Source organism: Geotrypetes seraphini, chromosome 2 (assembly GCF_902459505.1).
Source record: "Geotrypetes seraphini chromosome 2, aGeoSer1.1, whole genome shotgun sequence".
Taxonomy (NCBI): Eukaryota; Metazoa; Chordata; class Amphibia; order Gymnophiona; family Dermophiidae; genus Geotrypetes; species Geotrypetes seraphini.
The window spans coordinates 421,884,448-421,898,142 of NC_047085.1; the positions used below are offsets into that span (position 1 = coordinate 421,884,448).

The 13,695-nt window shown below is 42.8% G+C and overlaps 1 protein-coding gene across 1 annotated transcript in view; it reads left to right on the forward strand.

Moving 5' to 3' along the window:
- Positions 1-1,828: 1,828 nt before the first annotated feature.
- The window catches only part of LRRD1 (leucine rich repeats and death domain containing 1), a 68,800-nt gene continuing 56,933 nt past the window's right edge, over positions 1,829-13,695 (forward strand). The window contains exon 1 of the mRNA XM_033931156.1: positions 1,829-2,013. The gene's annotated coding sequence lies outside the window, so the exon portion shown is untranslated. The remainder of the gene's footprint in view (positions 2,014-13,695) is intronic.

The window sequence follows — 13,695 nt, forward strand, 5'->3', positions numbered from 1 at the left end:
GAAAATAGAGGAAGCCACCCAAAGGATCACAAGGCATGAACAGTCTGTGACCACTCTGTCGGCTTTCAGATCTTCCAAATCCCAGCCTATCAAATGGTTTTATAATCTTAAGGGTTCATCCTAGTATTCCAGGTGCAGCTATTTTTCATCATCTACCCCTTCAAGAACTCCTCCTCAAAGCAACAGAGGGATCAAAAGATCCAACTGCAGATTCAACAAAAATCTCAGCAGTCTTTTAGACTTCTTACTAGAGAGCCTAACCAGCATAGTACATATGTGCTTGTATTGCAAGACTTTGCTTGTTTAGAACAGTCACTACACTCCTGCAGTGTCAGAGAGAGAACCATTGGCTCAGTTGTGATGATGTGACACATGTATACTGTATGTACTTGTATTGCTAGATCTTGCTTGTATATCAGGTTAAAATTTAATAAAATATTTTGCTTGTCTTGCAAAATACTTGCATACCAAGTTACTTGCAATCCAAGGTTTTACTATATATGTGATCGATGAGCTGTCTTAAAATACAATATTGTGCTACAGAAACAATAAAATACCGACACTTCACAGTAGCATTATGATGAAAATGATATAAACACAAACTGATGCATAACTTAAAAACAGGATGTGATAGATGAAAACTGTTTTCAGATTTTTAGTCAGCATGTGGCCCTTGTTAAGGTACAGGTGACAGAACTCCAGTAGCAAAATGCATGTTGACCGGGCTGAAGAAATGGGAACACATAAGCCCCTATTATCAAAAACTCCATTGGCTGCCCCTGGAGGTGCGAATACTGTTTAAGTTCTCTTGTCTGTGTTATAAATCAATATTTGGTCTGGCCCCCACTTACCTAGTTTCCCAATTTAACCTGGCAAGTTCTATTAGGCCCATACGAAGAATACATCTGTTCACCTATCTGGCAATAAAGGCCTGCCACTACAAAAGATTCTTGGACAGACCTCTTGCCTTCCAGGCAGGCAAATGGAATGACTGGCTTAGTAACGTTATCACGCTCGCCTCATCCTATTTCAATTTTAGAAAATTGGTAAAAATGAGTTTGTTCAATCGATTTGTAAACTAGGAATTTATACAGCTCTGCTAATTCAACCAGTAACCTTAAGAACTTTATAGCTTTCCACTTTTTTCATTATGTAAGATTGTATTAATGACTTTGATTTGTGACCTCTTCGCTGATTGTCCAGCGCTTCTGGAACGTCCATGGCTTTGGCAGTATATAAGAATAAAATTATTATTATTAATCTACTGTATTTGACTTGCACAGTATTCCACTAAATATAAATGGGTGCATAAACTGGGGGCTGCGCTTAAGCCTCTTACCAAAAAATTTCCATTGCCTTGCCCTGGATGCAATCTAGGTAACACTCCCTCTTAAATTTCTCCACAGCACCGACCTGCCTAACCTAGAAGCAGCTGTACAGCCAATAGACCAGTGGTCTTCACTCATTTTTTTAAGTGGGGCTACTTTTGAAGGAGAATGAACTCACTGCTGATCAATGTATGCCAATGCCATACACCCAACCAGCTTGCTATCAAACTTTTTATTGTGTGTATCTTCGAGAAGGTAGGCATTTCCAAATACATTCTCTTTATCTATTGCGAAATGCCTCGTCCTGCGAGAGAGAGAAAAAAAAAGTAATAACAAGAGGAAGAATTAAAAACCAGTAGAACACCCACTTTCTGCAATAATCGCTTTCCTAACCGCAAATAACTGCAAACCTAGCGAAAGAGAGACAATGCGCGTGCGTGAGCTAGATTGTCCACACCGCACACCAGAAGGTAGGGACTACGTAATTTCCGCCACTGACTATGGTCACTTGCTTGACTGAGTAACGAGGGGGGAGTCGGCGGGTAGGAGGGCTGGCAGATACGAGCATGCGTAGTCCCACCTTCTCCCAGGAACTGTCAGGTCTCTAAGACGCTTTAGTGATTCATCTTAGCAACTGAGTAGTAGCATCTAGTGGCTTTCCTCAGGAAGTTTGGTCGTTGTTCAGGTAAACTGTTGAACGTTTGTTTCTTCTCTGTCTCTTTAATCGAATAAGGTCGTAGAGTGCGCACTTAACGCTTGTAGAAACGAGTAGTGATACTTGTTTTTCTTATCTCATGTTTTGCAGCCACAGTGCCATGTTCTCATTCACCACTAGAACTATGTTTGTACCTGGATACTATTCATTCAACTGAAAGCCTCTTTCAAAAAGGTGGCAACCTAGCTATTTGTGCAGAGATCCAGCTTTTAGCAAAAATTTGGATGTCTGATACAACCAAAAATAATACATTGTAGGCAATTTGTTTTATCTCGAAGTTTTCAAAAAGAGAAGTCACCAGGGGAATGTCAGATGTTTTTCATTTCTTTGAAGCAATAACTTTTCAAACTTTTTTTTCAAAATTTAATATTTTTTATAATTAACCCCTCCCCCATACAAGCTTCCCTCCCCCAGCACTTTCCCACTGTAGCTTCTATTTAAAAAAAATTTCGTGAACACCAAAGTGAATTTTGTGTCCCTGTTTGAAAGGCTAGAGAAGACTTTATGTGATTTCTGTAGAGAGGGGGAGAGCCAGCTCCAGGAGTACAATAAAGGGAGGGGGAGACACAGAACTGTGAATGTGCCATTGTAAAAAATGGGTAGGGGCAAAGAAATATGAATGTGCTATTAGGGAGGGGAGGCTGCAGCATGAAGATGGAAATAGGAGGACATTTTGGCCATTTGGTTGGGGAAATTCTGTGCGAATATACTACAAATAAGCAGTACAGAATATTGCTGAATTTTCAGTTTTGTACAAAATTCCCCAAGGAGTACTCTGGATTCAATGTTGAATTATAATATAATTGTATGGGACAAATAGAGCACTGATTTATATATGTTTTTTTCAAGGGAAGTATAACTGTATAGACCTACACCAAAATAGCTGTAATTTTTCAGCTATTACATCCACAACCCTTGTAAGATCCTCAGCGGCACCACTTAGGGTTCAACATCTCTCATTGCCCTAAGCTTTATGGCCTACACTAACCCCAATTCTGTAACCGGCGTCCTTATTACAGACGCCGGTAACATAATTGGGTTAGAGTAGACGCAATAGGTATAGCGGCCGCAGCCACCTGTCCCCCACCCACCCCCGATTACCGGCAGGAGGGTACCCAACCCCTGCTGATGTTGGACCCCCTCCGTGCCCCCCCCGCCACGCTAACATTCCCCGATGACCTCCCTAACCTCCCCCAACTAACCTCCCCCCCAAACTAACCTCTTAATTGTTGGTCAGCCGGACGGGTCTTGCTGCCATCCAGCTGGCAAGCCCGCCTTGTCGAAATGAGGTGGGCCTGCCCCTTCCCGGCCCATCCCCGCTAAGCCTAAGGCCTGATTGGCCCAGGCTCTATGACCCTGGACCAATCAGGCCTTAGGCTTATCGGATCCCGCCTTAGGCTTAGTGGGGATGGGAGGACCTGCTATGCCTAAGGCCTGATTGGCCCAGACTCTAGGCGCCTGGTCCAATCAGGCCTTAGGCATAGTGGGGATGGGTGGACCCGCTATGCCTAAGGGCTGATTGGTCCAGGCTCTAAGCGCCTGGGCCAATCAGGCATTAGGCTTAGCGGGGATGGGCCGATAAAGGGCGGGCAAATGAGGCGGGCCTGCCGGCTGGACAGCAGCAACACCCGACCGGCCATCAATTAAGAGGTTAGTTTGGGAGGGAGGTTAGGGGGGGTCATCGGGGAGTGTTAGCATGGCGGGGGGCCGTTAGAGCAGGGGGTCCAGAGGGGAGCATCCTACGGCAGGAGGGGTTGGGCACCCTCCTGCCAGTGATCGGGGGTGTCAGGTGGGCACCCTCTTGTGGTGATCATATCTCAAGCTTGCAGCTTATATTCATCAAAAGACAAATACAATCTTAAGCATAAGAACTGCACACATGTAAGTTTCTCCAGAGATGACCTAGATGAAAACTTGAAAAGTGCAGTTGCATGTTATGGTCATTTTCATTTTTCTATTTTTCATAAGCTGACAGATCACAGGAGAGCATAATGGTAATGCCCAAAAAACACTATAGTGGTGCTCATCTCATATACAAATTTTAGATATCTACCACATGAATGTAGCATCTAAAAAGATCATCTGAACTCCCAATCTACAAAATAAAAAGGGGAGTTTGGGAGAAACTTCAGCTGCTGCAGGCATCTGGCTGGCCGCCTCTATCTCTTCCTGATGTGCAGAAAGTTCCTGGGACAGAGAGATATTTCAAGAGAAACCAAAGAAACACTGTGGAGAGACGATGTTCCTGATATGGACTTTATTAAAAAAATAAACATAGCAATCCACATAAAAACCTTAAGGACCTAGTCCGCTAGGAGCGTTGGACCCAACACGGTCCGTGTTTCGACAAGGTGGTCTTCCTCAGGGGTCCTTTAAATGATAGTGTAAAAATAAAATGATATGTAAAAAATTGAAACAGCATGTGTTGGTCAATCTAAAGATCCATGTGGTATCATGCAGCAGTATAGTATTGTGCAAAAAATCAGTGGATGTGTGAGTGACTAGTGGAGTGTGAAACATAAAGAGATTAATGGAGCTATGGAAGAGTGTGTCCAGAAAAAGTAGAATACGGAGCTGTGAGGTGGTGTAGCCAAAAGTGTTGACTAATAAGTGAAAAAAATGCTTATGCACAAATTAGTGTGTATGCTCTTGCTAGAAGATGAAAATGAATGTGACTAAAAGAAGGGAAAAAAGGAAGAAAAGAAGAATCACTGTACAGGAATCAGCGAGAGGAAATACCCTGCTAGTCCTAGGGTGGAAGATATGTGGAAAAGCTAAACAATCCAAAAAAGTACTACAATTAAAAAGAGATATTTGGCATGTCTGCTCCCCAATCATCAGGAGAAACTTCAGCAGCTGCAGGCATCTGGCTGGGCACCTTTCTCTCTTCCTGACGTTGCAAAGAGATCCTGGGACATGGAGATATTTCTGCTCTGCGGTACATGGCCGCAGGTGCATGACCAAAGGGGCATGCCCCTTCAAAACCACTTTGGACTATGGAGTGCAAGATTCTGCTCTGCTTGGTAAATGAGAAAGGAGGTATTAAAGGGAAAATGAATCAGATGCTGGATAAACATTTTTTCTCTATAGCTATTTCTCCTATATCTGAGTCTCTTCCTTCTCCTCCTGAACTCTCCATATCTTCATGGGGGATCAACACCATCCCCGCAACTTATTTCAGAAAAATTGGACCAATCCAATATAAGGTTTGATCAAGATTTTCCTATACAGGAATTAGTGAAAGATCAGAATTCTGTTGGTCCTTCTCAGCATTTGGACTCTCCTAGACTTGAGGCAGTTAATATGCCAGCACTGATACCTTTTGTTTATTCTTCATTGAAAGATACTTTTTAAGTGAACAAGAGGTTTCCTTAAAAGATATCATGCTTGCTATAATTAATATATATAAGTCCTTACAAGATAACTTGTCATCTTATAGTAAATTTACTGAAGAAGCCTCTAGTGAATTTACTGAACAAGATTTGAGAATTAATACGTGGGAAAAGAATTATAGTAAAATAGAGACTCAAATCAAGTACAGTATTGCCAATTAGCACAGGCATCATCTATCAAAGATAACCTGATGATTCATCTCCAATTAGAAACACTTGAAAATACTTTGAGGGCAATTAACTTGAGACTACTAAATTTTCCTGTTACCCATTTTCTGTCTCCTAGGGAATTCTTTAAAATATATGTTAAGGATGTTTTACAGCTGACTATGAATGATAGAGATGTTAATGCATATTTTATTCCTTGTGGTGTTAAGGAAATTGCCCAAGAGGGTGAGATAGATAATGTAAATTCACCAGATAGTCTTGACTTTACAAAATTTTTAGAATCATCTCATGAATCTATACTAAAAATATCAACTATGGTGGTTTCTATGTTTTTAGTAGAGAAAAAGATGATGGTTATGAAGTCTTATTTTCAAAAAAAGTCAGTGCTTTTCTATGGGCAAACAATTTTAATGTTCCCAGATGTATCTAGACAAACTCAGATTCGGTGAAAGGCTTTCCTCATGCTTAGACCTAGAGTCTTGGTCGAGGAGAACTCGTAGCGGCCAATCAGCCAGTGGCTTGAATAGAGCAGGAGGGCAGGAAGATTGCTCTTGTTCCGTGCACCGGCTGCTACCAGGGACTTGAAAGGTATGTGGGGGAGGTGGGAGGGAGGTTGTGGTTGTCAATTTTGACAGGCACAGGAGGCAGAAGGTATTCCTCCTGTCCCGTCTACCACGAAGAGGCCGCCGAGGAGGGAGGGAGGTTGCACTCTTTTTTAAAATTCAGCTGGCACTGGAGACGGGGATCACTTATATCCCAGCCCACTGCTGGACCACCAGGTCCTGCGGCAGGCCTGATGAAGGCCTGCAAGGCATTAGGAAGGAGGGAAATGGTACAAGGCAGTGAGGGAGGGAGTGGGGCTGGGTACAGAGCCTGGCAGGGCAGGGAAGGGGGAAAGGGTGCAGAGCCTGGCAGGGAGTGAGGGAGGGAAGGGGGAAAGGGTGCAGAGCCTGGCAGGGAGTGAGGGAAGGGGGCTGGGTGCAGAGCCTGGCAGGGCACTTGAATATTAAGCCCCTGTCATGTATTTGAATCAACCATTTTTCCTCCTTTTTTGGGGGGGGAGGAATGGGGGTCTCGACTTATATTCACGTATATATGGTACCTTTTTCATAAAATTTCCTTATAAATGTCTGATTACATGGGGAACTGATTCTTTTGTTTTCCTGGATCCTGCTCATTTGTAAACATATCTTTAAAATAAGGTTCAGAATGTTGAGAAGGCTGTGAAATAATTTCTTAGAATTATGTACCGATATTGTAGTAAATATGTTGCCTATTTTCCTTTTTTATTTTCTTTTGATTCTCCTTAACTCCTCTTGATGTGAGTTGGATAGGAAGAATTAGTACTGATTGGTACAGTTTGCTCGTTGCCTTTATTTTCCAATTGAGTATCACATAACTTGTCTGCCTTTCCTTAGCTGGGGCAGATATGTGGGGAATGCTAATCACCCTTAATAAGATCAAAATAATCCTGTTCCCATCCATTGTTCCCAGATATTTATTACTCAAGGGTTGGTCAAATGTGCAAGTTTTTAAAACACCCTCAAAAGACTCAGCTTTTCCCACACAGTAGAGAATGACACGGGGGAAAAATCTGTCCCTGTCACTGCTCCGTCTCCGAACCACCGTCCCTTCACTGCCCCCTCCCCGCCATCCCCTTCACTGCCCTGTCTCCATCCTGCCATCCCCTTCACTGCCCCGTCCCCGCCGTCCCCTCCACCGCCCCGTCCCTGCAGCATCCATACAAGCCTCAGTACTGCAATATTTAGCTTATTCCTTCTTTATAAATCATAGTTCTGGCTGCTGAACTAGAGAAAGAGATGTTTAGCTGGCAGGGCTTTGTTTATAAATTTTTATCAACACAACTAATATACTACTTTATCCTAAAGCAAAAAAATAAAATAAAATAAATAGAATTTTTTTCTGCCTTTGTTGTCTGGTTTCTGCTTTCCTCATCTTTTCATTCAATTCCTTCCATCCACTGTCTCTCTTCTCTCTGCATCTTCCATTTGCTCTGTTACTGTGCCTCTCCCTTCCCCCCCCCCAAATTGGTCTGGCACCCATCTTCTTTCCTCCGCTCCCCCCATAGTCTGGCATCTCTGTCTTCTTCCCTGCCAGTATCTTCTTCCCACTCTCTCTTCCCCATTTCCCTTCAGCGTCTTCTCCCAATCTCTCTTCCCCATTTCCCTTCAGCGTCTTCTCCCCACTCTGTCTTCCCCATTTCCCTTCAGCGTCTTCTCCCCACTCTGTCTTCCCCATGTCCCTTCAGCGTCTTCTCCCCACTCTGTCTTCCCCATGTCCCTTCAGCGTCTTCTCCCCACTCTGTCTTCCCCATGTCCCTTCAGCGTCTTCTCCTCACTCTGTTTTCCCCATGTCCCTTCAGCGTCTTCTCCTCACTCTGTTTTCCCCATGTCCCTTCAGCGTCTTCTCCTCACTCTGTTTTCCCCATGTCCTTCAGCGTCTTCTCCCCACTCTGTCTTCCCCATGTCCCTTCAGCGTCTTCTCCCCACTCTGTCTTCCCCATGTCCCTTCAGCGTCTTCTCCCCACTCTGTCTTCCCCATGTCCCTTCAGCGTCTTCTCCCCACTCTGTCTTCCCCATGTCCCTTCAGCATCTGTTCCTCTCCACCCCACCTTTCTTCCCTTTCTCCCTCCCTGCCCCTTATCTTTGTGGTGCTTTCACACACCCCCTGCAGCGAGAATACCTCTTAGCTGCTTAAACCATGCACCCGCGCTCCCCCCCCCCCCCCGGACAACAGGCCCCGGTATGACAGGTAGAAGGAGTGTTTCCTGCTTGCAGTGCACAACTGTGCTGATAAGCCTCACAGCCCCTTACCTTCATGGCCAGTGATTTCTAAACTGCCTTCTTACAACAGCCGGAGCGTTGAAGTTGCATATGGCTGCCGGAAAGGTTATCTCTAATGCAACTTCCGGTTGCATCAGAGATGACCTTTACGGCAGCCACATGCAGCTTCAACGCTCTGGCTGCTGTAAGAAGGCAGTTTAGAAATCGCCGGCCACAAAGGTAAGGGGCTGGGAGGGTAGTGGGGAATTGTTAGGACTGGGCGGCAGCAGCAGCAATCAGTAAGGAGGGAGGGAGCACGATAGATGACCGCGCGCGATAGATCACCGTGAATGGCCTTGTCCCCATAGCCAAGGTGAACAGTTTTTTCCCCACCGTTTTGGCGGGTTACCTGCTGCTAGCTGTGGGTAACAGCCACCGTGTCATTCGCTACCACACAGCTTTCTGCTTCAGCAGTGCTGGGGTTTCAAACACAGACACTCCCCTCCCCCAAAGCTTGACACACTTTTCATTCAAAACTCTCTCTTAAGGAGAACACTCTTTTTCTCTTATTTAATAGAATCATTCCATATATACTTCTAACTTTTAATGGATCATTCAAACATCTCTTCATCTGATATAACTTGTTCTGGTTCAAAATCATATTCCATACCAGATTCTTCCTCCTCCACTTCATAAACTGGCTCTTCTACTTCCATGGGATATTCTTCAACACTTCCCACCATCCCCCTCTCTGTGGGTGAATCACTTTACTTCTGCCAGCTTTACTATCATTTCTCTGCCAACCCTTTCCTCTCCAGGAAAAGTTTTCTCTAGGAACCTAATATCTACTTTAGTTTTTAATTAGTTCTTCCTTCTCCTATGTTTTCTGCTATGTACTCTAGTCTTAATTATATGTGAACCAAGTCGAGCTCCACTGGGAGATGACCTGGTATATAAACCAAAGATTATATTAGATTAGATTACAACACTCCTACAAGGAGTAGGAGTTGGTGCTTGGGGTTCTCCATCCTGTGCTGTTTCTCTGCCTCTGTGCCTGAGAAGACCGGTTCCTCCCCCAAATCTCAGCTGAAAGGGATTTATTTTCCTGGGACTGCTGCATGTCTTGGTATAGCACAGTTCTACTAGCATCTTCCCTTTCATTAACCATTTGGTTACTCTCTTCTACTGCTGAGAAATTATAGTCAGCTTTACCAGTAGCCCTAGTGAAACATGGCTTTACTGCTGCACTGGTCCCTATCAGTTGTCCTGAAGGATCAGAAACTTGCCTGCTAGGCTTTACCACCCTATTACTCCTCTCTCTAAGCATAGGCACTAGTCTGGCTGGGCTAGTGTTAGCAGCAGAGTTTGTGGATGTGACAGGTGCTTCCCTGCCACACTATGCACCTGTATTTTTAGAAGAGCCTTTTCTAGGAGCTTTTTTTTTTTTTCTTTCTTTCTTTCTGTTCTTTGCTCCATTACTCTGTGCACTATGGGGATTTAGCCTCAAGTCTCTGCAGCCCAGACCCTTCATGCCTCCTCGCAGTCATGGGAGGCTAGAGCCTACTATGATGATCCTATACCTGTAACTAGAAGCAATGTAGCTGTATACCCTGTAGGCATCATATTAAAGTTATTTATCACATATACTTCCTGGTTGATTGCGTATGTGTGTATGCACATTTGTTATCTGAAAAGATCACAAGACTTGCCGATGACCTTTCGGAAAATGCTGAAGACCTATCTCTTCAATTGAACAGTGCTAATGAATAACCTCCTCCTAGCTCCCCTTCCTTTCTCCTCTCTCCTCCTCTCCTCCCTCTCCTGTTCCCCTTCTTCTAACTCCTTGCTCCCCTACCGCTCCCCCATCTCTGCCCTCCTCCCTTTCCTTGCTCCCACTCCCCTTCTCTCTCTCTACGTCTTTGCACCTGCCTCTTCAAATGCCTATAATTTTATTGTCCTGTAACTTTACTGTGAATGCCAATTGTAACCCTTTCTGAGCTCACGGGAGAACAGGATAGAAATCTAAACAAATAAATAAATACAAAGAATCCATAAGGTATCAGGAAAAGCCCCTGTTGTTTTAAATTAAGTTAATCTTTAAACCCAGCTCTCACAGATACAGAAGGTAAGAACAGATAACGTAGCTGGTTTAAAGAAAGGTTTGGACAAGTTCCTGGAGGAAAAGTCCATACTCTTTTACTGAGAAAGACAAGGGGGAAGCCACTGCTTGTCCTGTATTGGTAGCATGTAAAATTGCTACACCTTGGGTTTTGGCCAGGTACTAGTGACCTGGATTGGCCACCATGAGAACAGGCTACTGGGTTTGATGGACCATTGGTCTGACCCAGTAAGGCTATTCTTATGTTCTTAATTTTTGTGTGAGAAAAGAAAAAGAATCTAGCGCCTGTCTTTCAAACAGAGACTGTGTCTGAATTCAAGAGGGCCTGGGATAGGCACTTGGGATTTCTCAGAGAGAGAGAGAGAAAGAGATAATGGTTACTGTGGATGGGCAGACTAGATGGGTCATTTGGCCTTTATCTGCCATCATGTTTCTATGTTTCGCTACCATTTAAACTTGACATTTTAGTGCAGTAGTCTTCATTGCAAGGCCTACAAGCTGATGGCGGCCCTCCAAGACCTCTGAGATGTCTAATGGAGTCCAGAATTTCAACCCCCACCCACCCGCCTAGTGGAATCTGGCTCTTTTTTACTCTTATTTCTAGTGCTGCACTCTTCAAGCAGCAGGCAGTGAAGTAAACATGCTGCCTTTGGCATTCTCAGAAACTTTCCCTTTGCTACAGCTGCCTGTTCCTGTGGTAGGAAGCTGTAGTAAAGGGAAAGCTTCTGAGGCTACCAAAGGCAGAAAATTTACTTCACTCATGCTGCCTGTGGCTCGAAGAGTGCAGTGTTAAAAAAAAAAAGGGTAAAATAGTGCTGGATCTCACTGGGGGGTGGGAGAGGGTACTACAGCCTGAATATACTATGATAGGCTTGACTAATAACATTCATTATTTTTTAGATCATCACAAGTCGGTAATTCTTATTTCTCTAGATCTAACAGCTGCTTTCGATACCATAGATCACGACCTTTTATTAGACCGTTTAAAATCAATCGGGATCAAAGACCAAGTTCTGGATTGGTTCTCTTCTTTCCTCGATAGTCGTTCTTCTGTCATCAGCTTCAACAACAGTATCTCCAAAAGTTATTCAAATACTTACGGCATTCCACAAGGATCAATACTATCTCCCCTTCTCTTTAACATTTTTCTTTCTCCACTTCTAAATTTAACCCAGTCTCTAGGCTTTACAACTTATGCATACGCTGATGACATACAATTAATTCATCCTTTAGACCCAGAAAGCCTAGACGATATTACAAGTATCAATAATAAACTCCTCTCAATAAAAGATTGGCTTACCACAAACAAATTAGCTTTAAATTTAGATAAAACAAAAACAATGTTTTTTTCCTGGAAAAGTGATCTAAATTTAATTTCTCCAATTTCTATTAATAATACAGAATTAAAACAGGTTTCCACTATCAAAATTCTAGGCGTTTTATTAGATAATAATTTCACTTACCATGATCACATTAGTAATACTGTCAAATCATGTTTTTTTAAATTACGTCTTATTCGTTCACTTACTAAGTTCTTACATTCTAAATCTATTAATATTCTTATCCATTCTCTAATCATTTCCAAATTAGATTATTGTAATTCCCTTCTCATCAATACCACTCTAAAGGAAAAAAGAAGATTACAATTAATTCAAAACACTGCTGTTAAATTAATTTATAATGCCAAAAAATACGATCACGTCACTCCCCTCTTAATAAAATCTCATTGGCTTCCTGTAAACCACCGCATTACGTTCAAAGTATTACTTCTAGTTTATAAAGCCATAAATTTTAATGAGCCACAGTTTATAAATAGATGGTTAATCCCTTACAATACTTCTCGTTCACTTCGCTCCTCTTCTTCTAACCTTCTTACGGTCCCCTCTTTAAAGGTAATTGGTACTAGGCGTAATGATATGTTTTCAGTATTTGCCCCTCAATCATGGAATCTTTTACCTCAGTATATTAGGGACTTAAAAAACTTAGCCGTATTTAAAAAAGCATTAAAAACTTTCTTCTTTAAAGATGCGTATGATTCTTAAAGTTTTTTTTTTTTTTTTACCAAATTTAACTTCCCCTCCTATTTGTTTTTTACCATAGTTGTAACCCTCTTTTTCTTGCTAAAATATTGTAATTTCTCCCCCATTTTTCCTCACAATTCTTGTATGTATTGCATCTAAAACTAATATTGGTTTTAATATATAAGTATTTTTATTTGTCATTTTTTTTTTTGTTTTGTTTTGTTTTGTTTTAATCTATAACAAAAATCAGTTTTTATATTATCACCATTGTTTATTTTACATGTTTTATGGTTTTGTACATCGCCTAGTAATTTATAATAGGCGATTCATTAAGAATCAATAAACTTGAAACTTGAAACTACAGAGATGCTGGTCTGTGGAGATGGGGAGGAAAAGGTAAGAAGATGCCAGACCTCTGTGGGAAAAAAAGGAAGGAAAGGGAAGACAGTGATTCCAGATCATGGGAGGGAGAAGGGAAGAAGGGGAGAAAGATATACCAGACTGCAAGGAGAAAGACAGCAGACCTCAGGGGAAGGAAAGAAGGAAGATGGACCATGGGAAGGGGAAGGGGGAGATAGTGAAGGAGAGAGAGATGCCAGGGAAAGGAAGGAGGAGAGAGATATCAAGACTGCAAGAAGGAGAGAGAGATATCAGACCATGGGAAAAGGGAAGAAGAGAGATGTCAGACCAGTGGAAGGGGAAGAGGGAAGGAGAGAGAAATGCCAGACTACAATAGGAGGGAAGGGAAGAAAGGGAGATATGCCAGATTACAGGAAGAAAAGAGTAATACCAGATTACGGGAAGGGGGAAAAGAAGGGAAGGAGAGAGATGTCAGACCATGAGAAGGGGAAGGGAAGGAAGGAAATAGAGGTGCCAGAGAAGGGAAAGAAGTAAAAGATGCCTACCACAGTAGAGAGAGGAGGCATAGGAAGGAGGGGATAGAGATGCCAGACTGTGGGAAGAAGAGAAGAAAGATACCAGACCAAAGGAAAGGGGAAGACCGATGTCAGAACATGAGAGGGGGAGAGAGATGGAGCACAGGGATGGAAAGGGAAGAGAGATGGAAGAAATGCTGTTTAGGATTGTTGGGAACAGGAATAAAGAGGGAAGAGACGGTGCACATGGATGGAGAGGAGGGGAAGACATTGAAAAATAGATTGAGAAGGAAA